The 26,914-nt window shown below is 45.1% G+C and overlaps 1 long non-coding RNA gene across 1 annotated transcript; it reads left to right on the top strand.

Annotated features, from left to right (window-relative positions):
- The first annotated feature begins 802 nt into the window (after nucleotides 1-802).
- LOC103162918 lies at nucleotides 803-25,899 on the top strand. The gene is made up of 3 exons (XR_003482924.2): nucleotides 803-1,071; nucleotides 20,061-20,248; nucleotides 25,707-25,899. It is a non-coding gene; the product is annotated as an uncharacterized LOC103162918 (long non-coding RNA).
- The last annotated feature ends 1,015 nt before the right edge of the window (nucleotides 25,900-26,914 follow it).

Here is a 26,914-nt window from a genome sequence, read left to right as displayed (position 1 = left end):
CGCCTTCCTCTGCCTCCCGAGTGCTGGGACTAAAGGAGTGTGCCACCAACACCCGGCGAGGAGTGTATGTTTTATTCAGGTATTTTGAGACAGATTCTCACTATACAGTACAGCTTAGTTTTGAACTCATGATCCTCCTGCATCAGCCCTCAGTATTCAGTTACGTCCTGTGCCATCATGTTTAACTTTGGGAGAGGTATTTTATTTTTTATTTGATTTCTTTAATGCTTGCTTATTTTTGTGTGTATGGGTGTTTTGTCTGCATGAATGTCCATGTACCATGTGCATGTAGTGCCCACCGTGGCCAGAAGAAGGTGTTGGAACTGGAATTACAGATGGTCGTGAATCACTGTGTGGGTGCCAGGAACTGAACTCCAGTCCTCTGGAGAAGCAGTCTGTCCTGAGCCATCTCGCCAGATTATATAGGTTGTAGGCAAGGGGTGATGATGTGTCCACCACAAGCTGGGTTTGTGCCCAAGTATGGTCAAAAGCTGAATGCTTTACGTGGTGTCTTGGGTGGCAGCTTCAGGGAGGAAGCTGCTGTAATCGCCAAGAATGCAGAACTGTGCTTTTTGGTGCATTTCCTGAGTAGGCGGGATTTGGAGAGAGAGACAGGGATGGGGCTTTCTGTATCATGCAGGGATGAGCTGGAGGATTACTGGCATATGCCACCATGCCAATCCATTTATTTATTTGTTTGTTTGTTTATTTTAAACAGGGTAGTAGTTTGTCACTTTGTAATTCAGGCTGGCCTGGAATTCGCCTCAAACTCCTGGCAATCTTCCTGTCTTAGCCTCCTATGGGCTCAGATTACAAGAGTGACTTACTACACCCAACTACATCACAGACAACAAGTGTGGCCCACTCTACCCAGCTACAGCTCAGACAAGTGTGATCTACTCAACTCGGCTACAGCACTTTGTTGATAGCAGCTTTAAGGTCTTAAGAGCAGAAAGAATCAATGACAGAATGTTAGGACAGCTTTTCTTGGGATAGTTGCTTAGGTTTGAAAGGACCTTCAACCAAAGCAAGTTACAGAGTTCGGGCTGAGCAACGCAGATTGATATTGAGGTATGAGATTCCCTGTTATGTAATATGTAGCTATCATTTAATTTTATGATATAGTGGTATGTGTTAATGTGTAACTGAATTCCACTCCAGAATTTTAAAAAATTACATTTATTTATTTATTGTGTGTGCTCGTGAGCGTGCTCAAGTACTGTGGCACGTGTGGCGGTCAGAAGACACCTTGGAGAGGTCTGATTTGTCCTTTACCCATGTGGGCTCCTGGGACAGAACTTGGTTGTCAGGCTTGGTGATTAAGGGACCAGACCCTCACCCAAACCCCCCCCCCCCCCGCTTTGTCAACCATGACAGACTACAGAAAAGACCCAGCAAGACAAAGACCCCTGACTCAGTAACATGTACTGAGTTCCTGACCTTGTTACTAGGAATCTAAATACCCTCCATGTGTCAAGGAACCAATCAGAAGTTAGCTGGTGGGCCCTGGATGTGATTTACCAGTAACAATGGAATGCAGAGTGTAGCAACTGCCCTGGGAGGGCCTCTAGGCATTGCAATCTTCCTGCAGCTGACCAGTCAACACAGGACAGATTGCCCAAGCCCAGAGGTACACCAATCCTGAGACTTGCTCTGCAACTAGTGGACCCTCAGATATGCCCCTTGCTCTAACCCAATATATGCCCTGCCCCACTGCTGCTCCAGGTCCTGCCTGCTTCACCTGCTGTGTAGGATGGATGGGAGAACTCAGTTAAAATTAAAGACTCTTTGCTTTTCCACTGGATTGGGTCTCTTGTGATTTTGGGGTTCAGAGTTTGGGCACAACAGGTGAGTCATCTCAGCCCCATTTTAGATTCTTTAATCTCAAACAGAATAACTGAACTTTCACTGAATCAGATAAGTTTAGACAGCATGAGGACATAGGATGTTACATCTAGTTTACTCCTAAGTGAGGAAAAAAATGAAAACATTTGCATAAAACATGTCCTTTAAAATCTTAATTTAATTATTTGAAACTGGGTCTCACTATGAAGCCCTGTTTGTCTTGGAACTCTCTGTGTAAACCAAGCTGGTCTCAAACTCACAGAGATCTGCTTGACTTGGCCTCTGGAGTACTGGGACTAAAGATGTGCGCACCTCTATTCCTGGCTTGTTTTTTGTTGTTTGTTTTGTGACACAGGCTCTCACGAACTGTAGTCAGGCAAGCTTGGAACTCATTCCCTAACCTAAGCTGGCCTCAAACTCATCATTCTGCCCCCTGAGAACTGGAATTATTAAGTGTGAACCATGATGCCCAGGTTCCTTTTAGCCTTTAACCAAAATATAATGCTTAAGAATATGGTTAATGGGTAAATGTGGGTTTTTCTATTGCGGACAAGGAAAAACATCTATATTTTATAGATTATATATATATATATATTATATACTATATATAATATATATATATATTTTATAGATACTAAAAAGTTGGTAAAGCTAGTATTAATTATTGTTGTCAATATGCTGATCATGTTTTCTGTTTGTAGACTGTTGGGATTCAGACATTATGCTGGTCTGCCCCTGTCACCTGGCAGAATGCATTCAGGCAGTACCCTGGCCAGCCCAGGGTCCTACAGCTGCTAGGTCACTATGTAGTCTGCATACAGGTGCAAAGGTTGCCTTGAGAGGCAAGCTCTGCCCACCTCCTCTCTCTCTCTTTCTGCCATCTTTCTGAGGAGCCAGACAGATCTCTGTCTGTCTGTTCTCTGTCTCTCCCCCTGTCTTCTCTTCTCTCCTCTCCTCTTCTCTTCTCTCCTCTCCTCTCCTCTCCTCTCCTCTCCTCTCCTCTCCTCTCCTCTCCTCTCTCTCCTCTCCTCTTCTCTTCTCTTCTCTTCTCTTCTCTTCTCTTCTCTTCTCTTCTCTTTTCTCTCTCGCTCTCCCTCTCTCACTCTCCCTCTTTCCCTCTCTTTCCTCTCTCCCCTCTCTCCTTCCTTTCTCCCTTCCCTTTCCAATAAAAATTTCTTCCCATGTAAGTTCTGCCAGATGATGTGTTTGTCCCCCGCCATGTGATCCAACACCTTACACTGTATTATAACATAGACATTTATTGTAGAGATGTGATTTTAAATTTTAGTACACCACTAATGCCTAAGAACAACTGTTTTTGCCAGGATGAGAAATGTGTTTGTGATGCTTGAATTGCATGTTAAACCCACATGGGTTTCTGTAATGTCTCCAGAGGATGTATAGGCCACTTTCCTTCATTATACCTCTAGGTCTCAGGCAAATTGGAATAGCTTCTGCTCTGAGTGTACCTGATGCCTTCCCACCTCCAGTTTCTGTTCTCACTGTTTCTTCTACCATCTGCTCATGCATCCCTGGTGCATTTCTACCCAGGAGACAACCTCTTCAAGCCTCCTACCTCCTCCAGAGCTGCAGCAGGCCCATGCCACTGCTTTCTGCCTTACCTTGTAATTACACGCAACTGTAGATAGCCGTGCCTTCTTGCTGCCAGCTCTGACAGGCCAACAGCTTATGCACAAAATAATAAGATAAAGTTTGAGTGGTGTGTGATGTGTGTGTTTATGTATGTGTGGGTGGGTGTGCGTGGTATGAGTGTGTGTGTGTGTGTGTGTGTGCGTGCATGTGTGTGTGTTTTGAGACAGTCCCACCATGTAGCCCTGCCTGGCCTGGAAGACACTGCTAGGCTTCTCTGACCCTGTCATAGACTTTGTGTCAGTTAGTCCTCCTCTGCCCCTTCCCAAATCTCCCTGTTATCCCTCCTACTGTGCCTTCTCCCTTCCCACTTTCATATCACACATGTGCTATGACTCTCCATCTCCCTTCTTTAAAATGTCTTTCTCCTTCTCGTGGTCTCTCTCTGATTTCTTTCTTTTTCTTTCTTTTTCTCTCTTTCTTCCTTTCCTTTGGTGTGAGGGAGGATATTACTACGTAGCTTTGGCGGGCTGTTTGGGAACTCTCTATCTATCTAGACAGGCTGGCCTGAAACTCACAGAGATCTTCCTGCTTCTGCATCCCAGGTGCTAGGATTAAAAGTATGTGCCACCATGCCTAGCCCTTTTTCTAGTTTCTTGATCCATATTCACTTGGTGACATCCATGTATACACATGTATAAAAATTAGAAGCTTGGATCCATATATGAGAAAGAACATGTAATAGTTGTCTTTCTGCCCTTGGGTTACCTTAATATTTCCCATTTCTCTCAGTTTTCTGCTAATTTCATTCTTTTATGACTGAGTAAGATTCTGTTGTGTATGCATGATGGTTTCATTGCCCTCATCAGTTGATGGGCATCTAGACCAATCCATCTTTTAGATATTGTGAACAGAGAAGCAATGAACAGAGTGTGCAAGTGTCTCTGTGGTAGCAAGTGAAGCCCTTTGGGGTGATAGTGGAATAGCTGGATCATATAGTAGTTCTATTTTTAGTGGGTTTTTTGTTTTGTTTTGTTTTGTTTTTTGAGACAGGGTTTCTCTGTGGCTTTGGAGGCTGTCCTGAAACTAGCTCTTGTAGACCAGGCTGGTCTTGAACTCACAGAGATCCACCTGCCTCTGCCTCCCGAGTGCTGGGACTAAAAGAGTGTGCTACCATTGCCTAGCTATTTTCAGTTTCTAAAGTAACCTCCATACTGATTTCCATAGTGGCCTCGCCAGTTTACACTCCCATCAGCAACAAGTAAGGGTTCATCTTCTCCGCATGGTCACCTGCATTGGGGTTTCAATTGCTCAAGCTAGGCCCAGTGTCTCTCTACCTGCTGCCTGCCCATCCCAATATAGAACTCTTGGCTCTTTCTCCAGCACCACATCTGCCTGCATGCCCCTGTGCTTCCTGTCATGATGATAATGGACTGAACCTCTGAACTGTAAGCCATCCCCAATTAAATGTTTTCTTTTATAAGAGTTGCCATGGTGAGGGTGTCTCTTCACAGCAGTAGAACACTAAGATATCTGGTAATTTCTTTTCTGATACTTAGACATGCTTTTATTAAAGAGAATAACAATAATGCGTAACCGCAGCATCACTCTGCCCTGAGCATGTTATTAAGTCTGCCGGATACTTATGTTAGCCCTTGAGGCTGAGTCTAATATGTCTGTAACATATGGAGACAGAGCAGGGCCACACATCTAGTAAGTGGCAGGTCCAGAGTGTGGCTGCAGGGGTCTCATTCCTGTGCCTATGCTAAGAAAGTAGCTATTTATTCAGCTGTGCAAATCTTTCCGTGTCTTGGGGGAGCTCCTGAAAGCTTGTGCTCTCGGCTGGAAGGTCCCAGCCCCTCCTCCCTTTGTGGTTGGTTTTCTGGGGCTTCCCTTACATTATCTATGCATTTTATCCTCCCTGTCTACTGTAACATTTCGGTTTATCGTAAACATGTCTTGACTGATAAATGTGACCTTCCTTGGGAGAAAGGGATTCTATACTGCAAACTAAACTACCTTAGTACCTCCTCGATTACCAAAGCACCCCAAATTATCATCCAGGCAGAAACATTATACTTTCTATGATAAACCTGCTTTGTGGCAAGTTCCTTCCTTCCAGGACTAGACTGGGGCCAGTCATCTTCTTTTACATGGAAATGTTGAATTGTGGCTGTATCTTCCATGCTCACCCATTCCACTAAGTGACAAAACACCTGCTGTCACTGAACAAGTACTTTTTTTTTTTTTTTTTTTTTAGCCAGGTACTGGTCTTGATATACAGCAGTGATCAAAACAGCCTTGAAGTTCTCATCCTCAGGAAGCATGGATCATATCAATGGGATCATAAAATATAATACCATATCATCTGAGCTCTGTGCTGACAAATGAGCTAAAATGCTAGGAATGACTGGATGGTGGATGGAAGGAGGTGAGCTTTGAGGCTCTAGTGTGTACATGGCAGATCTTCAGCACTGCTAGAATGAATGAGTACTGAAGCTTAGTATTGACAGGGGTGGTAGTACATGTCTGTAATCTGAGCTTTCAGGAGGCTGAGGCAGAAGAATTGAAAGTTAGAAACTAGCTTGGGCTGCATAATGTGATCGATCCTTTCTCATTAAAAAAAAGTTGGGTGGTGGTGGCACACGCCTTTAGTCCCAGCACTAGGGAGGCAGAGGCAGGCAGATCTCTGTGAGTTCGAGACCAGCCTGGTCTACAAGAGCTAGTTCCAGGATAGCCTCCAAAGCCATAGAGAAACCCTGTCTCGAAAAAGAAAAAAAAAAAGAAAAGAAAAAAAAAGGGGGGAGAAAAAGGAATTGAATCTACGAGTCATCAAGATGGCTCAGTGGACAAAGGCAATTGCTGACAACTGATGGAAGGAGACATTGCACTTCTGAAAGTTGTTCTCTGAGTTCCACATCTAGACTGTCTGAGGGTTGTTTTTCTTTCTTTCTTTTTTTCTATGACAAAATGCTGACTAAACCAGGCTGTGGTGGCACAATCCTTTAATCTCAGCACTTGGGAGGCAGAGGTAGGTGGATCTTTGTGAGTTCGGGGACAGCCTGATCTACAGAGTGAGTTCCAGGACAGCCAGAGCTTCACAGAGAAACCCTGTCTCAAAAAACAAAACAAAACAAACAAACAACCCAAAACACTGACTAAAAGTCACTTGCACAAGAAATGGTTTATTTCATCTTACTCTCCATATAAAGTCTATCATCCAGAAACATCATGGCAGGGACTCACAATGGAAACCTGGAGGCAGGAATTGATGCAGAGACCATGGTGGTGTCCTCCACATGGCTTGCTCAGCCTGCTTTCTTATAGCACCCTGGAATCAACAGCCCAGAGATGGTACCACCCACAATGGGCTGCGCCCTCCCTCATCAATCACTATTTAGAAAATGCCCCACAGGTTTGCCAACCGGCAATCGTATAAAGGCATTTTTTTCAATTGTGGTTTCCTTTTCTCAGATAACTCTAGCTTGTATCAAGGTGACAAAAAACTAGCCCCACATACATGGTAGCACCGCCCCCCCATAAACTTAATAAAATAACAACAGAAATTGCATCTACTATCCTAAATGAGAATCAGCTATCATAATTCCCTCCTGAAGGATGAACACTTACTTAAGTAAGTCAGGTTTGGAAAGAAAGCCCTTCTTAGTCCTACGCAGGGTCGAGCCTCCTAGTTGTTGACTTGATTCAAGAACTTGCTTGCTCACTTCATTCTAAAGGAATGATAGTTTTCAAGGTTAAGTTTTCGTACATCTTTTAATTAGTGAATGTGTTAATATTTCCCCTGGGCACTGCTGAGGAAAGACTGACCTTGCTCTGGGTGACAAAGAGAAAAAGATATTTCTGAGTAAATTAGGCATGCCATCAATGGTGATGATTGGGAAGCCAGCCAAAATGTAGCTCAGCCAGGGCTTATTCTTATTTAAAGTCCTCCTGTGTCCCAGCCTGTCGTCAGAAGGGTGGCTTTGAAGCCACCCTGGGCTGCTTTGTTTGGCTTCAGAAAGCAACCACTAATTAGGACGGTACATGTCTGAAGAATGTGATTCGTTCCAAACCTCTGCTAAACCAGCTCCTAAAATAAAGAACTTTGAAAGGAGGGAATGGGGTTTGCTTCCTGGCACTGGAGTGGGACTGCCAGGGAGAGCCTTCCCAGCCCCCACCACAGCCTTCTCGATGGCAGACCCTCATTGCCCCTGTATAGTATTGATTGCTTGTATTGCTTTACCTGGGCCTGTGTCTCATTTTAGTTTGGGACCCTGTAAGAAAGGGCCTTCCGACCTGAATGGGGTGATACGTGCTTGTCATCCCAACACTTGAAAGAACCAGGCTGGATGATCAGGAAAGAATTCAAGGTCATCCTCAACTATGTAGTGAGTTTAAAGTCAGCATATGGGCCATATGAAGAGTCTGTCTCAAAAAAGGGGGCAGTTGATTTGTCCTCACACCCTGACACAGGGCCACTGAATTTGGTAGTGGCATCCATCTGAGCTAACTGATTCTTGGAGGAGGGTGTCTTCATCAGTTGCAGGCACACTGTTTTCTTTAGTCCAAAGAAGCATTTATTTCTGTGGGGGTGGGGGTGGGGCTCAGTGGGTAGAGTGTTTCCCTAGCATGCATGAAGCCTTACCTTTGATCTTCAGCACCAAATAATTTAACGGCACAAGTTGTAATTCCAGCACCGGGTAGGTGAGGTGGACATAGAAGATCAGAAGGTCAACATCATTCCTGGCTACATTTGTGTTCAAGGGGTGGCTGGGATCAGTGAGACTCCTACCTCAAAAACCGAAAGGAACCGACCCAAACCAAGCCAGACCAGACCAGACACTGCTTGGTGCTAACAGCAGGGTGCCAAGGAAACCAGGCTCCTGTTCCTGCTTCCCAGACTGCTCTGTGGTGTGACAGGAGGAGTGGCTTGCTCAGTTTCTTGCTCCAGGTGCCAGCCGGTTGCAGGGCTTCCCTTTGAAAAGACATCTGTGCTATGCTGTGCTTTGGCAGAGCCCGGAGCCTCTCATTTGCAAAGGCCTTTGTCTTGACATTCACACCATCGCAGACAGAGTCTAGCAGACGCTCTCTCTTCAGCATGCTTTTTGAGTTCCATCTAGAGAGGGTGAAGGTTTCTCCCCACACCTTTCCTGCTGTCGCTCGGTGGCTCACAACCCTTCCCAGGAGAAGGAAACAGTGTCCTGGGAACCTGCACCACCTCTTGGAGGAGAGACTTTCTGTTTTTCTTCCACCTTGCTAAAGGATGTTCCTAAATCTAGATGACACTGTTGAGTTTGCTGTGGAATGAGAAGCTGAAAGCAGCCTCCACTGAAATTGTAGGTGCATTAGTAGCTCCAGATACATAGCAAGAGAAAGACAAAAAATAAATAAAATGCACTGGCTCGTGTCTATAACTGTGACTAAGGTGGGGGACCCGGTGAGCCAGGAGTTTGAAGCCACAGTGAGACTTCACATTTATTTGTGTGTGGGGGGGGGCTAAAGAGGATGGCACACCTGTCATGGCCCATGTATGGAGGTCAGGTGACAACATGTCAGAGTCAGTTTTCTTTTGTCACTGTGTGGATTCTTATGGGTTGAACTCAAGCTTGATGGCAGGTGCTCTTACCCACTGAACCATCTTTCTGGCCCAGAGACCCTGAAATTTAAGGAAAAACAAAAGTGCATACTCTAACGAGAATGGAATAGAAACTTCCATTTTAGAGAAGCAACAGTGTGCCAAGGGAATGGGCTTTAGTTAGTGTCTCAGCTAGGGTTTCTGTTGGTATGATAAAACACGTGACCAAAAGCAACTTGGGGGAGAAAGGGCTTATTTCACTTTCACTTCCGCATCAGAGGTCAGCATCAAAGGAAGTTGGGCCAGGAACCTGCAGGCAGGAACTGAAGCAGAGGCCACGAAAGTACCGCTAACTGACTTGTTCCTTGTGGCTTGTTCAGCCCCAGTTTTTATACCATTTCACCAGCCTCTCTTCTTTCATTTTTGAGATTGGTTTCATTATTCCAGGCTGTAGGTGAGGACGACTGTGAAATTCGATTTCCCAGCCACCACCTCCTGAGTTCTGGCATTCCAGGCCAGTGCCACCAAGTCTGGTTTAGTGTGTGTGTGTGTGTGTGTGTGTGTGTGTGTGTGTGTGTATCCCCAGAAAAACTGAGCTTTGTGCACCAAATACTTGCGCCAGATGGTACATTGGAACGAGTTGGTGAACCTGCATTTGCATCAGTAGTCCCGAGTGTGAGGATGTGTTAGTCAGAGGGAGGCAGCCAACTTCAGTTCTCATTCAAGATGCAGGAGCTCCTTGGAACCGGGTGGACTGGGAAGAATAGTGCAGCCAGTGTGTCCTGTCTGACTGCCTCCTTTCTTGTCTCTTTTTCTTCATGAAGTCTTTAAGAGCCTTGAAATGCAGGAAGGCACCCGGAACTGGACAATGAGGTTCAAGACAAAGCCAGTTTCAGTGGTGCTGGCCCTCACCATGGAAGGAACGTGGGCAGAATCCCCCAGCAGTTTAATCAGGCCAGCATCCACTCTGCCCAGGTCTGAGCAAAGCTGGGAAGGAGTAACAAACAACCCCAGCCACTTTCTTTGTTCCGATTGAGTGAACCAGTAGCTTCAACCCTGACTGGTACCCAGCCTCTGTCCCTGGCACATGGCAGGCCAGGAAGAAAACGTAGGTGGGGCACAGAGTTTCAGATTTAGCCTCACTGAAATTAAACAGGAAGTGGGAATGTGCAGGGATGGCCTGGGGTAGGTGCTTGGCATATGTGGTTTGAGTTCTTTGCAAGATCATTAGAGTTTTAGTTTCCCAGGGGATAATGTACTTTCTTCTCCTTTGACAGCCAGACATATTAAAAATTAACAAATGGAATTTGAACCTGGAAGGTAAAAAATAACTCGGGAATAAGGTCCCAGAACTTCCTTCTAATCTTTGTCTATTGATTGACTTTGAAGGGGGAAGAAGACAGAAAAGCAAGGGTTAAGCAGGACTCTTACTTTTGTCTAAATATTTCCATCTTCGTAGCTATTTTAAGTTCTTACATATGTCAAAAAATGTAATAGAAGTTGGGTATGGTTGTGTCCTGGGTCCTGTAAGGCCAGCACTCAGGAGGCCGAGGCAGGATGATGGAGGGTTCAAGAGGCATTCTGGACTATATAGAGAGTTTTGCAGGTCAGTCTAAGCTTAGCAAGAGCATGGGGGGCAGGGAGAAGGAGAGGGAGAGAAACAGAGATGGACGATTTTTTTGGAGAGACTTGGTACTTGAGAACCATAAAGAGGACTCACCCTGGGATAGAGCCAGGGTCAAAAGCAACTGGGAGGAAAGGGTTGATTTTTATTTCATCTCCCATCTTGCTGCCCACCTTCTGGGGAAATTCAGGGCAGGAGCTCCAGGCAGGAGCTGATGCAGAGGCCATGGAGAGGAGCTGCTTACTGGCTCCCTCCTCATGACTTGCTCAGTCTGCTTTCTTATAGAACCCAAGACCACCAGCCCAGGGTGACACCACACACAGAGCTGAGGCCTCACATCAATAATCAACCAAAACAAACAAACAAACAAACAAACAAACAATGTGCCACACGCTTGTCCATAACAACCCAGTGAAGGCATTTTCTTAACTGAAGTTACCTCTTCTAAAACGACTCTAGCTTGGTTCAAGTTGACATGAAAACCACCCAGCACAGCACCTCACTAGTTGCTGCTAATCTGGATTGAGCTGGGGGAAATCAAACAGCCTCAGTGGAGACCCCTGGCCCCTTCACTTTCACTTAGGAAAGGGAGACATTTCCTTTCAGGATGGCAGGATATCGCCCTCTGCAACCCACACTCCATTTGGCTTAGTTTTCGGTGTCTGGTCAACTGGCTTGTTTATGTGTGAAAATGTGAAAGCTGACTCATATGTGGGCTACTGAACTTTCTAAGGGATATAAGAACTAAGAATTGATTTAGCCCTTATAGTCAGTGAAACAGCCTTTTAAAATAAATAAATAAAAGTTTATTTGTAGCTGGGCGTTGGTGGTGCGCGCCTTTAATCCCAGCACTCAGGAGGCAGAGGCAGGTGGATCTCTGTGAGTTCGAGGCCAGCCTGGTCTACAAGAGCTAGTTCCAGGACAGCCTCCAAAGCCACAGAGAAACCCTGTCTTGAAAAACCAAAAAAAAAAAAAAAAAAAAAAAGAAAAGAAAAGAAAAAAAAGTTTATTTGTTTGCTTGTTTATTTATGAGGTAGGGTCTTACTGTGTAGCCCTGACTGTCCTGGAACTCACTACATAGACCAGGCTTGGCTAGAAGGCACTGGGGCTCAGCATCCTTATCATCTAGCCACTAGCACCTTTCAGTTCTCCTATTGTCCTCAACATTCTCTTATGATATTTTCAATAACGTTTATGGCCATAAAAAGACTAATAAGGTAACATTTAAAACTGTACCTTCTGGGTCACTCCAATGCTTGTTCCTTCCCTGGCTTATTTTTACTTTTGACCCCTTGATACTTGACAATCTAACATAATAATTTAATTAATACCATGAAGTGGGACCTTTTGTTTTTTCTACATTACCTTATCTGGCACACAGCAGGTGCCTAATATGCACTTGAATGAATGGACAATGGCCGACACTGTAGCTCAAGCCCACTCCATGCCTTCAGTATTGTTCTGAGCTGCTAACTAGAGGATGGTTAGCTTTTTAGTGGGTGAGAGAATAAAAACGGGCATTATCATCCAGGGACGTTCTGTGCTCACAGAGAGCCCAATAGGGGTCTGGTGCCTGATCTCATGTTCTGCTGCCATTTCTAAATTCTTCATGCGTTTTTCTTTTCCTTGAACCTGTCCCCTTCCCTCCACAGCCTGAGTTCTGGGATTATAGGCATGAGGCACCACATCCCATTTATGTGGCACTGGGAATCATACTCAGTGACTTTTGCATCCTGGGCAAACATTCTACCAAGTGAGCTGTGTGTTGTGCTACGGAACAGTTTTTCAGTGAGCCCACAATGAGGGGAGTTGAGTGAGACTCACAGCCAGCACACAGAAAGCATCTGTGTCCGAAGGAGGAGGAGGAGGGTTCTAACAGTCCAAGCAAGAGCTGGCTCTGTGTTCAAGTCAGAGCTTGTTCAGATCATAGAAAGAACGGTGGAGGTAGGAATGACCAAGGAACATGTCCTGTCCTCTCAAAGAGTTTTTAAGGGTTGGAGAGATGGCTCAGAGGTTAAGAGCACTGGCTGCTCTTCTAGAGGACCCTGGTTCAATTGTCAGCATCTACATGGCAGCTCGCACCTGTCTGTAACTCCAGTTCCAGAGGACCTGACATCTTCACACAAACATACATGCAGGCAAAACACCAATGCACATAAAAATAATAGAAATGAGTCATTAAAACATTTAAAAATTTCTGGTCAGAAGTGACACATGTCTTTAATCCTGCAGAGGCATGAGGATCTCTGTGAGTTCAAGGCCAGCCTGGTCTATAGAGTGAGTTCCAGGATAGGCTACAAAGCCACAGAGAAACCCTGCCTCAAAAAACACACAAAAAAATTTTTTTTCTTTGCTTATTAAATTGCAAAGAAACACCCAGCACTCAGGAGGCTGGAGCAGAACTGCAGGAAACTCCATATAGGCTAAGTCAAGGCCTTTGTTATATGGCAAGACCCTGTCTCAAAACAAACAAACAACAAGCAGAAACCTCTATCTATATTAGGATGATACTTTGTCACCAGCACACTATCCTCAGCCTTTAATGGCTCTTTTTTGTCCTGCTCTTTGAATAAGAGCCCCACCACTCAGTGCTGGCCCAGGATCTCATGGCTGTGGTTGAATAATTCAATTCACTCTGTGAAATCCTGGGACTGTATTTCTTTTTTTCTTTCTTTCTTTTTTTTTTTTTTTCCTGTGGCTTTGGAGGTTGTCCTGAAACTTGCTCTGTAGACCAGGCTGGGCTTGAACTCACAGAGATCCTCCTGCCTCTGCCTCTGGAGTGCTGGGATTAAAGGTGTATTACACCAACACCCAGCATGGGGCGTATTTCTAAAATAAAAATTTAAGTATATGAGGTCCTAACTTGCTAAGTAAGTCAGTAGCTCAGAACCTGGCAGATACTTCCTTATGGGAACATTATTTTGGATAGTGTCAGGTTTCCAAACTGAGCCACAAAAACTTACTTTAATATAGCTGATTCTTGAATATTTGACCATGTGCACTCTTCCCAGATGCCCAACTGTGGGCCTGTGTCTAATAGCTGGGCAGGTGAACAGTGGCATTAGAATTGATGAGCAACTAACCCAGTTGATCAAATATGCAGCTAGGGCTGAGTGCATCTCCTTTCGTTTTTAGTCTGATACCTGGTCATTAGGGGAGCTAGTGAGGAACCCTAGCCAGGAGGTTTTCTTACTTGAAAAGCACAAGTTGCTTTTCCATTTTTTTGAGACAGTCTTGCTGTGTAGTCCTGGCTGGTATGTTCTCATTTATATAGGCCAGGTTGGCCTCCAACTCTAGTAGATCATGTTGCCTCAGCCTCCTGAGTGTTGGAATTACAGACATGAGCCACCACATTTGGCTCTGCTCTGTTCTTTTTTCAGGCTGGTTCTTGCTACTTGACCCACTAAACACTAAAGCAGAGAATCTGGTGAGGACCCTTGGTTGTTGATGTACAGAGTTCACCCTTGAAGGCAGGTGTGGTGGCACACACTTATAATCCTGGAACTTGGGTCTCTGGGAGTTCAAAGACAGCTTGGTCTACATAGCAAGTTCTAGACTAGCCAGGGTAACACAGAGAAACCCCATCTTAATCCTTATCCCCTGGTGCCCACAAAAAGATAAAAAGGAACATCCCCTGTCTATCTCCTCCTGATGTAGAGTTGGGAATGCTTCTCTAGTGGAATAATTTGTTCGTTAGACTTCCTCAGGGGCAGTTCCGCTCAAGTGAAAAGCACAGTGGTTGAAGCCTCAGCCTTTCAGAGGGGTCAGCTTAGGCGTTTGGAAGCTGCAGGTCTGCAGGTAGGATCAGGAGCAGAAACATTATTATTATTATCATCATTATTATTATTATTATTTTAAGACAGACTCTCATTCACTATGCAGCTTAGGATGACACTTCTGAACCCTCTGCCTCTTCCATCAACAGTGCACCATTGGCCTTGTTTATGCTGCAGTGCTACAGACTAAACTCAGACTGTTGTACACAGCCACCGACTAACATTCTCAGCCCTAGAAATTATTTTTTTTTTTAATGTTCAGAAGTCACTGAGAACTGCCTTAGCAGTCTGGGCTTTTCTGTCTGATTATTCCTTGAAGAAAGACTTTAATTGTCAACATTTCTCAAAAGAAAACATACACATGGCCACAGAGATATGAAAAGAAAGCTTCAATGTCACAAAGAATCAGGGAAAGAAAACCACCACTACATCTCCTCACTGTGTTAGAATGTCTATTGTCCGGTTGGCATGGTGGCACCTGCATGCCACCCCAGTATTTTGGAGGTAGAAGCAAGAAGATCAGGGGTACAAGGTTACACTCAGCTACATACTAAGTCTGGGGCTAGCTGAGGCTACATGAGTTCCCCCAAACAACAACACCCCCCCCCCAAAAAAAACCCAACAAAATGTGGAGAAGAGCTAGAATCCCTGTGGGTTTTTGTTTTGTTTTGTTTTTGTTTTCTTCCTACTGTGCTACTCTGTGACTTCTCTAAAGTCCCACTTAATCCTTAGTCCCTGCTTAGGGACAAAGGGACAGCTGAATTACTAGAGGAAGAGGTGCCCAATGCTGCCCATGTGGTTCAGTCACGTCCTTGGGTTGCACTCACAGAACCTTGTGGGGGTGTGATGTGCTCTTCAGTGGCTTGAGCCAACTTCCCTCAGAAGCTCAGTCATGGCTTTAGCTAGAGCTATGAGAGGATAGTAAGGCCCCCCTCCTTTTTTTTTTTTTTTTTTTTTTTTTTTTTTTTTTTTTTGGAGTTGCAGTTCTCACAAGTTCTCTGTTGCAGTTCTCACAGTTCTCTGTTGCATTCTCTTCCACTCTGACTTGGCATGTTTCATGTCAGTGCAACTGTATCACCTTCAGCATCTGCCAGCCTGTCCAGATGCGCCACTCAGACTTATTGAAAACGGTGGGTGGAAACTTTTTCCAGACACATCCACTTGGCAGAGGGCCTCTGCAGTGGGAGGAGGAAGTGGTAACCTGAGACAACTCAGCCCCCTCCTTGTGACAGGCTCCTGTCTGCCACCAAACTGCTGTAGAACAGAGGAAGCAGACCATTACCCACTGGGGAAAAGCAAGGGTGCAACTACCCTGCTGTGCCTCTATTTTGGTGTTGCTGGTCACAGCAAGTGCCTGTGTCACTGCAGTGCGTGAGCTTTGGTCTATCCCAGAAGCACTGCTCATTCTTTTTGGATTAGTTGGTCTCTGGGGTGTGGTCTTAAATATATTCATGAACCCCAAAGAAGCAACAAAGTATCACTTTGTTTGCTTTCCATCCAGTATAGGAGAGGGACACCAAGTTGGTGTTAAGTTCTCTGAGCCTAGTGTGATGGTGCACACCTATAATCCTAGCACTTGAGAGGTACAAGCAGGAAGATCCAAGAGTTTGAGGCTACCCTGGGCTGTATAACAAGAGTCAAACAAACTAGCAAACACTCAAGGGCTGGGGACAAAGCTCAGTGGAAGAGTACTTGCCTAGCATGTTCAAAGCTCTGGATTCTATCCCAACACTGTCAAGAAAAAAAAGACTGAAAAAAAAAATCCCATTTCAACACATTTCCTTAGAATCACTCAGTTCAAGCGTGGAAGGGCACTCAATACCACTGGCAGAGAAGTTCCCTAGGAAACAGTTTGAAGTCTCCATGAAAGCTTTGTGTAACTGCTGGGAATGCAGATGTTAATAGGCAAGTGGGGTATGTGTATGAACAGAGCTCCAGCTAGGACCAGCCAGGTTCCTGACTCCAGCACCAGGTAGGACCTTTGTAGACAGAAAATTCTGTCCCACCCAGTCTGGTGGCCATTTAGTCCCAAATAAACACAGAGAGACTCATATTAATTATAATGGTTTGGGTGATGGCTCAGGCTTCTTATTGGCTAGCTCTCCCTTAGTTATTAACCCATTTCTATTAATCTATATATCTCCACATAATCATGCCTACCAGAGAATGGCCAGGCACCCTACTTTCCTGGTAGCTATATGGCCTCTTTCCAACTCCACCTATTTATTACCTTTCTCTATCCCTGTTCGGATTTCCCACCTGGCTAAATCCTGCCTATCCATCGGCTGAAACAGCTTTATTCATCAACCAATAAGAGTAACATATATTCACAGCATATGAAGGACCTCCCACATCAGACCTTAGCCCTCTTCTGGGCATCTTCTTGTCATCTGGACTTATATAGGGAGCAGAGGAAGTCCTGAGTGAGTGAAGTTCTGAGTGAATGTGTGTTTGGACATGCATGGGCATGGCCATGTCAAGGAAGCCCAAGGACTTAGACCCATGGATAATTGGCAAAGCCATTACTCACATGGCCCAGGCTCAAGAGAAGTGGCAAAGATTTTCTTAGGAATCTTAGGAGTATGAGTGCTTATGGATGACTGATCAAGGGATGCAAAGACTAAGAACTGTGGCTTCCTTCTCCTGGATGTTTACAGCCTGAAACTGCTGGCTACAGAGACCTCCCAAGACTAGTTAACCCCTGCCTTGTGCTGTACCTAATAAACACATTGAGGTTACTGGTTGTAGTGATAGCAGAATCCCAGCTTTACTGTATGTGTGTTTGTGTGTCTGTCCTTTCTTCATTACCTTGCCACTCCTAGCCATGCAGGGGGGTGGGGGTGGGAATGGATTAAAAGACCTATAGAAAGATGATAAAAGATTCTTCTGGGTGTGATTGTGAGGGTGTTTCCAGGTGACAGTTGGCATGTGGGTGGATGAACTGAGAGGGTAGAATGTGAGAATATAATGGTGCCATATGCCCTTATGAATGATGTGTAGAATATGTAACACCATGAACAAAGTCTCATGTAAATGAAGGACAGTGAACGACAGAGATGTGTTGGTATGAGTTCATCAGTGGTAACAAATATCTCAGTCTGATAAGGATGCTGATATGGGGGAGGCTATGCATGGGTGGAGGCAAGGGACATATTGGGAATCTCACTGCCTCAGTACCAACATAAGTTCCTTTAAAAATGTAGTCTTGGGCTGGAGAGGTGGCTCAGTGGTTAAGAGCATTGGCTGCTCTCCCAGAAGACCCCATTTGACTACTAGCACCCACCTGGTGGCTCACAATTATCTCTGACTCCAGTTTCAGAGGAACTGATGCCCTCTTCTGACCTTAGTGAACACCAGGCATGCTTGTGATGTCCAGACATGCATGAAGGTAAAACACCTATACACACAAAATAATAAAATAATAATTAAGAACTAAATATTGTTTGTATTCTTTAAAAGGAACATAACTTAAAGTTTCTGTTTTGAGGGGAACAGGGTTGCTCTCTGTAGCTCACGTTGGTTTGGAACTCATTATGTAGCCTAGGCTGGCCTTGAACTCATAGTAATTCTCCTGCCTCAGCCTCCCACGTGCAGGGATTATAAGCATGAGCCCCCATTCCTGGCAGGATTTTGTGGGAGACATAGAGGTCCTTGTACTTGCAGATAAGCATAGGGGAACCAGGAATGTCCCTTCAAGGAAAGGGATGCATGGCCAGTTAACTGCCCATAATCCTGGGCATGGGCGTGACCTTTAATAGCTTAGTGATCTTCTGTGCTGTGTGTCCAAGACCACACTGAATCATCCCCCAGGCCCTTATTGTGAGCTTGTCCACCTACAGAAACTATCTTTATGGAAGGTGTCACATGTGGTCAAGCTATAGAACCCATCTTTATAGGAGATGTCATATGTACTTTACAAAGAGTTTTGCTGTAGTCAGGTCTTAAGCTTTATGTGGCACACGAGATTGAATTAATTATCACCAGTAACATTTTCATCAAAGCAGAACTTCCTTCTTTCTTCCTGAAGATCATTACTCCGTTGGCCTTGGTGGTCAGAGATTCCCCCACAACTTATGTGATTTAAACAAGATCAGGCTGGGGTCTAGGGAAGTGTGGTGATCTTATAGTCCATATGTTGTGGAGTCAAGGAAAGGCAGCAGACAAGGCCATTGTGGCCTCCTCACTGTCTTCCTGCCCTGATGTCCTTGGTATATTTCTCTAGCCAGAAGAGGCAGGGTCTGCCATCCTCCCAGCCCTCACCATACTTTTTGAAAGATGTTCTGTGGCTCCTAATCACAGCATATGTATACGTGTGTGTGTGTGTGTGTGTGTGTGTGTGTGTGTGTGTGTGTGTGTGTGTGTGTGTGTGTGTTTTGAGACAGGGTTTCTCTGTATAACAGCTCTGGTTGTCCTGGAACTAGCTTTGTTGGCTGCCTGTCTCTGCCTCCCAAGTGCTGGGGTTAAAGTGTGTGCCACCACTACCTGGCTATTTTTAAAAATTCTTTATTTTAAATTCATGAGTGTTTTTGAACACCAGAAGAAGGCATCGGATCCCTTGGGAAATACAGTTATAGACAATTGTGAGCTGTCATGTGAGTGCTGGGAATTGAACTCAGGACCTCTGGAAGAGCAGCCAGTGCTCTTAACCTCTAGCCATCTTTCCAGCCCCAGCAGCACAATATTTTTAAATTTTATTGTTCTTGGCCTCGAGAGATGGCTCAGTCATTAAAGCATGTGGCCCACAGCATGAGGACTGGAATTTTGATTCTTAGAACCATGTAAATGTCAGGTGAGTTTGGGGACCTTAGAAGGCAGAGATAGGATCCCTAGAGCAGGCTGGCTCGCAAGACTAGCCCTATGAGTGAGCTCTGGGTTTGACTGGGAGACCCTGCCTCAGTGAATGAGGTGAAAGAGCCTCCACATGTATGTGCACACAGGTGCACATCCACCCACCCACATACAAACATACAAACACACACACACACCATACATACATACATACATACATACATACATACATACATACATGGGGAAATTGAATTTTCCTTTATAGTGTGAATTCCCTAGAAAGAAAAAAATTGTGCTATAAATTTTGTTGCTGGCCCAACAGCAATGAGCTGATAAGCTGTGGCAGCCTTTGGGGACAGAGAAATGCAGACTCCTCTGTTGACCAACAAAGTTTCCTTTTTCCGTGTCGGGCTGATGGGACATCTTCAGGAGTCTGATGACCTACTCAGCCTGGCCTGCATCACTGAGATAAAGGGTACATTGGCCTTTCTTACTTGTAATTTCAGTATGTTTAAACATCTAATAGTTTCAAGAAAGTTAGTCTCATTGGACACAGCGCTGAGGAGATTTTGGAAGAGAGAAACAGTATGTATGCCTAGTGCGCTGTGTAAAGACAGGCGTCACATATCGAGAAAGTCCCTTTGGTCCCCTTCAACCCTCAATAGCATCTTTCTATAGAAGTGAGACTTCCTCCCATCCCTCTTAGTGGCACCTATCTGTAATTCTAGTACACAGGAGGTTAAGGAGAGAGGGTCAAGTTCAGCTTGAGTTACATAGCAAGACCCTGTCTCAAAAAAAAAAAAAAAAAAAAGGATCTTACTGTTTCACATTAATTTCAACACATTGTCTGCTTTCATTTCAGCAAAGGCCTGGCTTCCATGGCTTGCATCTGACTCAAGTTTCTACACCGCAGTGCTCAGAGCCACCCGTCTTCAGCCTGTCTCCACTTGACACACACAGAATTTCCTGTCGCTGTAGCCTGAGAACAGTTTGGGTCTGTTTGCCATGGCTTACTATCTGAGAAGTCCTGGGCTTAAGGCAGTGAAGGAGGTAATTATATTTTATGTAAACAAGCATATTTTTATTTTAGCAGCACGGGTGGAGTATAGACAGAGAGGGGGAAGTACTGATGGCTGAAGAGATTTACAAGAGGACAAAGAACAGGAAGTGTATCTCATTTCCCCTTCTCAGTGGTGACTACTAATTTCTCTAGAAGTCTCTCTTGGTTGTGAGCCCAAGCCTTTCATGGCTGAACCAACTCGCAGCCCTCCAGAAGTCTCTTTTAATGGCATGTATTTGAAATGTTTTGTTACAAAAATAAAAGAAAAACTGCCAGGGTCCATCACTTAGCTTACTGGTGTTACTTTTATAAAGTACTTGGGTATTTTGCTCTTGTTTCCCACTCTCTGAGATAAAGGCAAATACTGAATACATGGACACCTGAAACTGCGGAGTGCTGACTCCTGTAGATGTGACTTCCTCAGCATCTATGACAGAGCTGATAAATCAGCTTGACAACAGTGACATAGTAAAGCTGAACAATTATGATAGTCTGCTGAATGTAATAAAAGTTATGTGACGAGGGTCTTTCTCAAAATATGTTACTGGATTAGACTCACTCTTCTTTTGTTGACCATGATCAACTGAAACCCTGAAAAATGAGACCAGCGATAAAGGAGACTAGATTGTTACAACATACGCATTTTCCTAAAACAAGTCACACAGCATAAACTGTCATGTGAGGGAAGAGACAGCAAAACAACACACAAGTCCAGTATCTCAATCTTATAAAGGCATGGTAAAGAATACAAGACAACGTACTGACAACCTAGCCACATGCTTTAAAGACTGTACCATTATCAGGTAAAATTCATTCTATGAATTCAGAGACAAAAATGTCTGTTTATTCACTCAACCTTATTCAAAAATCCACTGATTATTTTGATACTGAAAAGTTGTGTGAAACCGGGCCATGAACTGAAAATCAGCCAATACTGTATAATAATCACATGGAAACATCCCTGTTGTTTCTGTATTCTAAATGTGCTAGTCAATACAGTGAACGAGGTTGTTGTTGGTACTGGGGAGATGGCTCAGTGGTAAGAGCACTTGTTCAAGCACAAGGATGACCACAGTTCAAATCCCTAGTACTCACATGGAAGAACTAGGCACAACTGTAAGTGTGCACTAGGCACAACTGTAAGTGTGCCTATAATCCCAGCCAGCATTGTGTGGGGGCAGAAGCAGGATTGTTGGGGCTTGCTGGCTGCCAACCTGGCTCAGATTCACAAGAGACCCTGTCTCCAGAGAATAAGGTGGAGAATAATTGAGCAGGACACATAATGTCATCCTCTGGTCTCTGTGTTCATGGACAACACACACACACACACACACACACACACACAGAAAGAGACACATACACCTCTGTGTATGTGAGAGAGACAGAGACACACAGAGACAGAGACAGAAAGAGACACATACATACAAAGACACACAGACACACAGAGAGGCACACAAACACAGCACATGCACACGCAAAGAGACAGATACACACACAAAGAGACACATACACAGAAAAATACACACACATACACATGAACACACACACACACAGATACAGAGAGAGAGTGAGAGAGAGAGAGAGAGAGAAAGAGAGAGAGAGAGAGAGACATACACACAGATAGAGAAAGAATTCTTTGGTTTAAGGAATGGATTGTTAAACAGTATGAGACTGGAGAGTAGCTTCATTTGAGTATGGCATGAATGTCTACCAAGAGAATCATGAAAAAAAGTCTTTTAGAAATACTAAAGTTTGGGCTAGAGAGATGGCTCAGTGGTTGGGAGCACTGGCTGCTCTTCAAGAGGACCCCGGGTTCAATGCCCAGCACCCACATGGCAGCTCACAACTGTCTGTAACTCCAGTTCCAGAGGATATGGCACCTTCATACAGACATACATGCAAGTAAAACACCAACACACATGAAATAAATAAAATTTTAAAAAGACACTAAAGTTTAACAAAGTACATAAATGCAAAATAAATATTTAAAAAACAAGAGCCTTTTACATATTAGCAATAACAATTAGAAAGTACATTCTATCACAATAGCGTTAAGTAAAACCAAATGCCTAGAAATACACATTGTTTCAGATTAACCTGCTTGGACACCCCTTGGGGGAGGAGAAGACTCAGCACCAAAGACTCAGGCACTGGAAGTCAGTGAGTTTTTCGAGACAGGGTTTCTCTGTATTGCTTTGGAGGCTGCCCTGCTCGCTCTGTAGACCAGACTGGCCTTGAACTTACAGACTATGCTTCCTGAGTGCTGGGATTAAAGGTGTGCACTACCACTGCCTGGCGAATATTTTTAGTCTTAAAGTACAGAAGACATTCAGGGTGATGGTACACGCCTTTAATCTTAGCACTGGGGATGCAGAGGCAGCTGGATCTCTGAGTTTGAGGTCAGCCTGGTCTACAAAGTGAGTTCTAGGACAGCTGAAGGGACCAGCTCCCCATTTTGGCAGCCATAACAGCCTAACACATGCTTGCCTGACCTTGCCTTGGTCACTAGGAGGCCAGATGCTTGCCTCGTGGCAAGGAACCAATCAGAAGTTAGCTGGTAGTACTATGCTTTACAGCTCTGGGTGTGCTTTACAGACAAGGGCAGAGCAATGATGCACAGAGCATAGCAACCAACCTGGGAGGGCCCCTCCAAGCCTGGAGGCACACCAATCCTGAGCCTGTGTGTACCCTTAGACACTCCCCTTACGCTCCCCTATAATATCTTGGTTCTGTGGCTTCTCAGGGTCTTTTTTCCCTAGCCACCCGCCATGGTGGGTGGATGAAAGGCCCAGGCTAACATGGTGTTAGCTCATTAAACGACTGCAATAAAGCCTCTTGCTGTTTGCATCAAGCTTTCGCCTCCACCTGGTGATTGGGGTCACCGCAGTCCTGGGCCGAAATCCTAGGGGCCTGAGCCTCCGGGGGTCTTTCACAGCCAGGGCTACACAGAAAAATCCTGTCTCAAAAACAAAAACAAAAACAGTTGTGAATCCTTTCTCCCTTCTTTCTTTCCTCTTTCCTTTCTTTTGTTCAGTTTTTGAGAGTCCATGTAGCCCCGGCTAGCCTCTGTGAACTCTGGGGGCTATAAGGCAAAGGAGAGACTTAAGCTTCAGATTGCCATGCCTTACTCTCCTGAGTGCCTGGATTTCAGATGTCCACCACACTTTATGTAATGCTGGTGAACACATAGCTTCATGCTTGCTAGACAAGCTGTCTACACCAGCCAAGCTACGTGTTCAGCCTTCTATTGGAGTTTTAAGTGAAATTAACTAAGCCATTAATGGGTTGGGGAGCAGTGATCCATTGGCTTCACATTTGCAGGGAGTTGCTGAGTCTCCTGGCTCCATCGTTTTGCATATTAATTTAGCAAGGTGGACCCCATGGGCTAGAAAGTGGTCTTGAAAGACCCCGGGGAGCTCAGGCCTCCAGGATCTCAGCCCAGGACCTCGGTCACCCCAATCACCAGGCAGAGTCAAAAGCTTGATGAAAACTGCACGAGGCTTTATTATAGTTGTTTAACGAGCTAATCCCATGTTAGCTCCGGCCTTTCATCCACCCACCATGGCGGATGGCTAGGAAAGATGGCTGAAGCGTCTGCATAGAGATCTTATAGGGCAGCATAAGGGGAGTGTCTAGGGGTACGCACAGGCTCAGGATTGGTGTGCCTTCAGGCTTGAAGGGTTTGCCCTGTGTTGATTGGTCAACTGGTTGCTATGGCCCATAGGCCCTCCCAGGTTGGTTGCTATGCTCTGTGCATCATTGCTGTGCACTTGTCTGTAAAGCACACAGAGAGCCGTAAAGCATAGCACCACCAGCTAACTTCTGATTGGTTCCTTGCCACGAGGCAGGCACCTAACCTCCTAGTGACCAAGGCAAGGTCAGACAAGCATGTGTTAGGCTGTTATGGCTGCCGAAATGGGGAGCTGGTCCCTTCAGTCTAAGTGAGAAGGAAAGTGAGTGCTGGATGCCTGACAGGCACTCACTGAGTCAGCCTGGCTTGCCTAAGGAAGTGGCCATAAGTTGTGGGAAAGACAGGGACACTCCCTGTGGAAATTCATAAACTAGGGTGTTATGGGGCACAGGCTTATTTTGAAGTTTTGTTCCTGGTTAGATTGCCCCAGGTGAAGTAAGGCATGTGATGACACAGATCCCTTTGACTGGGTGAAAGACACCTGCGGGAGAGCTGTCTCAAGTGGTGCTCTTACCTCCTGCCTCCCTTCAACCCCAAGAAACTAGCTTGGAAGGAGAGCTTTGAGCTCCTCGGATCCCTGGAGAGGCTGTGAGGAGCAGAAGAAAGCTCAGAAGCCTCACAACACGGCAGAGCTGGCTTTGATTTCTGACAGCTGGGCTATCAGTCATTCTTTGTAACTTTACTGATGTTCATTTGAGACGGGGATAGCGGTGCTCAGCCTGATAGGGGTGGTAACTGAGATAGGGACAGATGAGTCTTGTTACACAGTAGTGCTTATCAAATGGTGACCACTGGTAATAACAGTAAAACTCTTCTGTGGAAGTGGGGATTCTATAAAGTAAGAAAGACCTGGCCTGGCGACAATAGTGGCGCACACCTTTAATCCCAGCACTGGAGAGGCCGAGGCAGGAGGATCTCTGTGAGTTTGAGACCAGCCTGGTCCACAAAGAGAGTTCTAGGACAGGCTTCAAAGCTACACAGAGAAACTCTGTCTTGAAAAACCAAAAAAGAAAAAAAAAAAAAAAGAAAGAAAAGAAAAAGAAGAAAGAAAGAGCTGTCACAATGCTGGGCACCTGTGACCTACTGTTATTGGTGCCAATCAATACAATTGGTGTGGTTATTATCAAGGCTGTTACAATTGGTGTAATGCTGGGTACCTGTGACCTATTGTTATTGGTGCCAGCCTATTGCAGTTATTATCAAGGTGGTTACTATTGGTGTGGCACCCTGGCATTCCTCAAGTTACCCTCAAGCTCTTGGTACAAAGGCATCAGTCACGAGCTATGCTCAGGTGTTTGGCCTGAGTCTCACCTGCTTGCCCACGCTGTTCACTGAGCCTGTGTGTTTATGCTCTGCTTCCAGAGCTCAGCTTCCTCACAGAATCAACCTTCTTAGCCTTAACTGTGTGGACCCCCCACCCCTCACCCCTGCAGTTCAGCCACAACTAGTCTCTCCTCAACATACTAGGCCCTCCACTCTACCCCCAACTATAAGGAGGGAAAAGTATCAGTTCTCCCTTGAGGGACAGGCAGCTCTAGATTCTTCTTCCCAATCAGTTGTGCTGAATTGTGGAAAACTAAGCAAACCAGACCACTTCCAAGGTAGGTATGCCTTTTCTCCTCATTCCTGAAGGAGTGGGGGGAAAGAATGTAGGCCAGAGGTCAAAGTTGGATGTCTTCCTCATTTGATATCCACTCTTTTACTTTTTTATATTTATTTTGATATATTATTTTGATATTTTATTATTATTTTTTAAGGCCAGGTCTCTCTTTGAACTTGAAGCTCTGCTAGACTGACTTGTGAAAGCCTCAAGGATCCTCCTGACCCAGCATCCCCTATACTGAGATTATACGTGTGCCACCCTGGGGACTGAGCTCATAATCGTGGCAAGCACTTTACCAAGTCAGCCATGTCCCCAGCCCCAGGACATTCTTACAATAAATAAATTACTTGCTGGAAATATGCTTGCATTTGTTAAATCTGATATTTCTACCTCATCAAAAGTCAATTTCTTTCCATCCTTGAAGTCTGTAAGTATGACATTGTAGCCTTGACCAGCTAGAAGCCTTGAACAACTGTAAGTTAATTGGGAAAAATCCGTTTGTCATGATCTTAATCATGGGCCTACAGGCCCAAGTGCTTAGTCTTTTGGTGCCCAGCTAGCTGGGAGCACTGTTGGGGGAGTTATGGAATCATTAGGACACAAATCACTAGACATAGGTCTTGAGCATTATAGCCTCATCCTGCTTCCTGCAAGATGTGAACTAGCTTTGTCCACCTGCCACAATGGATGAAGTCATCAGAGCTGCTGTACCTACCCTGCCACGAAGGACTGACTAGTTTTGAAACTGTGAGCCAAATCAAACTTCTCCCTAGAGTTGATTTGGTTGGATATTACAGGAGAGAAGCAACCAATAGTCTACGAAGCCCCATGAGCCCATACAACTGACGTGTTTCTTAGACAAACACAGTTTCCCTTAAGTGTGGGCTTATATTTTGAAATGCCTGGAGGAGGGTCAGGTTGATCAAGGACAACCTATCCGTGTTATGGAGGCTATGCAGTTTCCAGGCTCCCTTTCAGAATGGGATTTGAACTTTCTCAGAAGCTCACTGCAGTAGCTTTCACTTCCATAGGGTCTCCAGGCAGGCCAGGTGCCGGGTCACAGCAAGGCTAGAGAAGGTAGGATGGATTATCCCTCTCAGCTCAACCCTTCATTCTGGTTCCCCTGTGGCAGAAGGCTCCAGAGTGCCCCAGGGCCCTCAGCACTATGGTGGTGCCTGTCTCAAAGGGTGAAGGTATGAGCCACCTCTCAGAGTCGGGACAGAAGCAGACAAACAGCTTGGTTCACTAGACTCTCCTTTGGTGACCCAGGGGACATCAAGGTACCCAGCAGATCTGTAAGCCCCCTTCAGAGGCAGAGAAGTTGCTATTCTTGAAGCTCTTTGGTCACATGACTTGCAGTTG

Source organism: Cricetulus griseus, chromosome 2, assembly GCF_003668045.3.
Source record: "Cricetulus griseus strain 17A/GY chromosome 2, alternate assembly CriGri-PICRH-1.0, whole genome shotgun sequence".
NCBI lineage: Eukaryota > Metazoa > Chordata > Mammalia > Rodentia > Cricetidae > Cricetulus > Cricetulus griseus.
Note: the sequence above shows the minus strand (reverse complement) of the source record. Positions and strands in the feature narration are given on the sequence as shown.